Genomic DNA, 5,144 nt, shown 5'->3' on the forward strand with positions numbered 1-5,144 from the left:
AATTTTCACTTTCTTACTGAATTAATGCTATGTTTTTTTTTTTTTACATGTATTAGTGTGAGCAAACTCCTAAAAAACATGGAAACTCTATAATGATAACTGGCTCTTTAACTAGAAAATGATCTCAGATTAGGAGGCAGTTCACTGAGGAGTGATGGTTAAAGTCTGTGATTATGGAAACATGGTTGTAGTATGCAGCGTCCTGATTGGTGGAAAATGCTTGCAGAAAGAAACGTCTGTTGTCAGGTAAGAATGTTACCGTCAACGAGGCTGAAGCGAAAAGTTGACGTGGAAAAGCTCAGCTTTAATGATGAATGGACCGATAAGCAGGCTATGCACTCATCATGTATGCCTCATTTGCAATGAAACGATGCTGTTGCAAAATAATACAACCATCATCATCATCAAGAATGAAGAACTCAAACATAACGATCGCGTCATTCACGTGCAATATTAAGTAGCCAGATGCATCTGTTTTGGTCTTATAATATGAAGGTAAATATGGTGCAAAAAGGGAGAGCTTGTAGAATACAATGTGAGAACTTGCAGAACAAAAAATCTGAACTTGTATGTTAAAATTTGCACTTGTAAAAATTTAATTTGCACTTGTAAAAATAAAATTTGCACTTGTAAAAAATATTCACACACATGTGATCTGAATTTGAAGTCATACAAAGAAAAAAAACATGAGAGCTTGTAAAAAAAATCTGAACTTGTAAGTTGAAATTTGCACTTGTAGAAAATGTTCACACACCTGTATTCTGAATGTGAAGTTACAGAAAAAATATTCACAAATGTGTAGATTGATATTTACATGAACACAATGACAGCTGCAAACTTATAATGCAACATTTACTCGTATACTTGTTTTTTTACTCTGGTTCATTTTCCATCACAACCACAACTCAGTGATTACAACCTCTGGAATCTGTCACTGCAACTTCACATATGAGCTCTCTCGCATCACAAAGTGGCCAATCTGCACCTCGACTTTCACAACACTCTTGACGATACATTTGGTGCAAAACTAATTTGTACCTGTGGACTGAGGCTGTGGAGCTCTGAGCTAACAGAACGGGAAAAGCAGGGTTTCTATCGCCAGATGAGGGACAACTCTGTCTGGCTTATTTATGTAGCATGGAAACTTGGTGGAATAGCATGCTAGCGTTAGCTAACTAGCAGCCAGCCCGCTTCTAAATAAATACCTTTTAATTATCTAAACACTTTTTAACAGTCAAACTAAAACACTGGCGGTGAGCTCCAGGGCCTGCAGCCGCAGACGGACCGTCATCAGTTGGGATCGACCAGCGTAGCAACATTGCTTTTGCCAGAAAGCTTCGCTGCCGACCTCGACCTGCAGTCGGAGCTCCAGCGGGACACGGAGAGCCCCACATCCGGTAGCAGCGGCCCATCCCCCGGCCATGACCAGAGCTTGCTTTGCTGATGTTGTGCATCCCTGCTAAGAATTGCACCCGCTTGGGCAGAAACAATAATTTCTGCAGAATTCATTGCTGCCGAAAATTGCATCTAGGTAGCAAGGAAATGCTACTACAGAGTCTGATAAAACATTGATGTCTCTAAACCTTCTAAAATCCTAATCATTATTGATGAACATGACAAAGAGATTTACTATTGCCTAGTTTTTAAACAGTACTTTGCCTTATAAAATCATTATTTTCCCTAGTGGATGCAATTCTCGGCAGGGATGCGAAACTTGGCACCTGTTACCCACTAATGACAGTCCGTCTGCGGCTGCAGGCCGTGGAGCTCACCGCCAGTGTTTTAGTTTGACTGTTAAAAAGTGTTTAGATAATTAAAAGGTATTTATTTAGAAGCGGGCTGGCTGCTAGTTAGCTAACGCTAGCATGCTATTCCACCAAGTTTCCATGCTACATAAATAAGCCAGACAGAGTTGTCCCTCATCTGGCGATAGAAACCCTGATTTTCCCGTAGACTGTATATAAGAAGGCTTTTCCCGTTCTGTTAGCTCAGAGCTCCACAGCCTAAGTCCACAGGTACTAATTAGTTTTGCACCAAATGTATCGTCAAGAGTGTTGTGAAAGTCGAGGTGCAGATTGGCCACTTTGTGATGCGAGAGAGCACATATGTGAAGTTGCAGTGACAGATTCCAGAGGTTGTAATCACTGAGTTGTGGTTGTGATGGAAAATGAACCAGAGTAAAAAAACAAGTATACGAGTAAATGTTGCATTATAAGTTTGCAGCTGTCATTGTGTTCATGTAAATATCAATCTACACATTTGTGAATATTTTTTCTGTAACTTCACATTCAGAATACAGGTGTGTGAACATTTTCTACAAGTGCAAATTTCAACTTACAAGTTCAGATTTTTTTTACAAGCTCTCATGTTTTTTTTCTTTGTATGACTTCAAATTCAGATCACATGTGTGTGAATATTTTTTACAAGTGCAAATTTTACTTTTACAAGTGCAAATTAAATTTTTACAAGTGCAAATTTTAACATACAAGTTCAGATTTTTTGTTCTGCAAGTTCTCACATTGTATTCTACAAGCTCTCCCTTTTTGCACCATATTTACCTTCATATTATAATACCTCCATAGTTTGTCCGCTCTAGCGGAGAGTTTGTTTTGTTCAGCTAGCAGTGAGGTTTACAAGAATTTGTCCAAATTTCCAGATTCCCAGCAAACTCAGCTAAACAGTTAGACTACAAACAGACAGCTTTTGTTTTAGCTTGTTTGTAAAAATTCGCTATTTGCAGAGCAGAGCTGTGTTTGTGTAAAACAGCGCGGTGGACTGAGCAGACAGAGCAGATTGAAATATTGTTTTCTACATGTTTATGCCTGTCTATACAGGTGAGTGCATTGATAAGTATTGACTTTTTAGTCACAAAGGTTTTATTGTAGCCTATTTACAGAAAAGAGACTAGTGTGAGTTGATCTGCCCCAGCGGCTGTTGGTAATCCTCTTTGTATCGTTCCCAGTCAGATACTGCGTGTTTTAACGCACACACATCTGGGCTCAGCTGTGTGTGTGGAGCGCAGGCATCTACAGGATCCCGGCATGTGAATAGAGATGCAAATACAGGGGCTGGGTTTTTGCTCTAAATGCTTGAAATGATAAATAACAGAACGCATTTTCTCCTCTTTACATTTTGTGAATTCATGATTATTCTGCGGGCCAGACTAAAAGCTTTGGCGGGCCGGATTTGGTCCGCGGGCCACCAGTTGATGTTGGTTGATATAGAGTATAATAGACCAGCAGTGTTTGAGATAAATTAATGAAGAATGTCAACTTGGTTTTACTTGGAAACAAGTAACAGAAGTTTTAAATTGTGGTTGAATAAATAGTATTCAAGGGTCTTACTTGCTTCAGGCTGAGTGTCCCTGGTCTCAGTGGTCTGGGTTTCACTGGTGCCAGGAATGCTAGATGTGGCCCCTTCACCTGCAACAGCCAGATCAGTGGTGTTCCATTAAATTAGTGAAAATGACTAAAACTGTGGTTGAAATTAGTTTCAAAGGGATGGAATGTTATTGTGATTTCCATGTGTTTTCATTATCTTCTAGTACATTTTGTCAGCTGGTTGTAGGCTTGAATTAGTTACTTAAAGGACTAACTTCCTTCAGGCTGAGTGCCCCTGGTCTCAGTGGTCTGTGTTTCACTGGTGCCCTGAGTGCTTGATGTGGTCCTGGATGTCCCTTCACCTTCACCTGTTTTCAAGCATATTGTGTAGCCAGACAAGCAGTGTTTAATATAATAAGTGAAATGATCATGAATGTGGTTGAACTTCTTTAAGAAAACAAGCTATTGTATTTTAATACATGCTAACCTGTTTCTATTGTAGAGCTGCAAAGATTAATCGATTAGTTGTCAAATTTTAAATTAATCGCCAACTATTTTGATAATCGATTAGTCGGTTTGGGTAATTTTTAAGACAATAAGTAAAAATTCTTTAATTCCAGTTTGTTAAATGTGAATATGTTCTAGTTTCTTCTCTCCTCTGGGACAGTAAACTGAATATCTTTGAGTTGGGGACAAAACAAGACATTAGAGGACGTCATTTTGGGCTTTTTGGGAAACACTGATCCACATTTTTCACCATTTTCTAGATTATAGACCAAACAACTAATCCAATCCAAAAAATAATCAACAGATTAATTGACAATGAAAATAATTGTTAGTTGCAGGTGGCTTGAATAAATACTATTAAATACTAGCAAATACTATTAAATAGACTCAGCTGATGCAGGCTGTGTGTTCCTGGCCTGTGTGTCACTGGTCCCTGGAGAACTACTACTGGATGTCCCTTCTCCTGCAGCTGTATTTAAACACAGTTTATCCAAGCTGTTTGTTACACAATTGCATTTGGTCAGTTCTATCATCCTACCACATAGTTGCATTGTACAAATACATTTTATCTGACCATGTAACTTGTAGTAGATACATTACAATTACTAGTATTACTATTAGGCTGCTACAAGGCTAAATAATACTACTGATTACAATTAGTAAAAGTAATAATTGCTAACAATAATAACAATAAAAACAGCAACAATAGTACTAGTTGTACTTACCAAGTTCAGAGAGAGGCGAACATGAAGGATCAGGCGTCCTTTCTCCAGCAGGTGTCGGCTTCTGCAAATATTGCCTGAGTGCATCTGGCCAATTAAAATAAATAAATAAAATAATAAAAAAATAAAGAATATTTTAGTATATTCCTGGAGGGGAACTGTACAGAAGGGTGAACACCACCACTATCACCAACATGATTACTGTGTGTGTATGCACCTGCTAGTTGTGAACTCACTAAACAGAACTTATGCCATTTATAATGAATGTAAAGAGCAACTGTACTTTTCATAACTAGCATATGTTATCCAGATACCGGTGGTCTTTGACATTTACATCCATGTAGCTAGATTATCAGTGAAGTTACGTTTGCTAGTAATACGTAGCAAACTAGCAAAGTAGCTTGTTAGCGAGCTTAGTACTTGCTAGCTAGCGATAGCTTAGTGACAGCAATGAAACGTTGAATATTACGTGATGCACATTACTAAATTTATTTCGTTTGACACCTTAATGGCTGAGATGAGAAGACTTACCTCTATACTTGGCTTTCTTTTCATCTTCGTCCTTTTTCCGTTTTCGTCCGTGTGCCCCAGAGGG

Source organism: Sander lucioperca, chromosome 12, assembly GCF_008315115.2.
Source record: "Sander lucioperca isolate FBNREF2018 chromosome 12, SLUC_FBN_1.2, whole genome shotgun sequence".
Lineage (NCBI taxonomy): Eukaryota > Metazoa > Chordata > Actinopteri > Perciformes > Percidae > Sander > Sander lucioperca.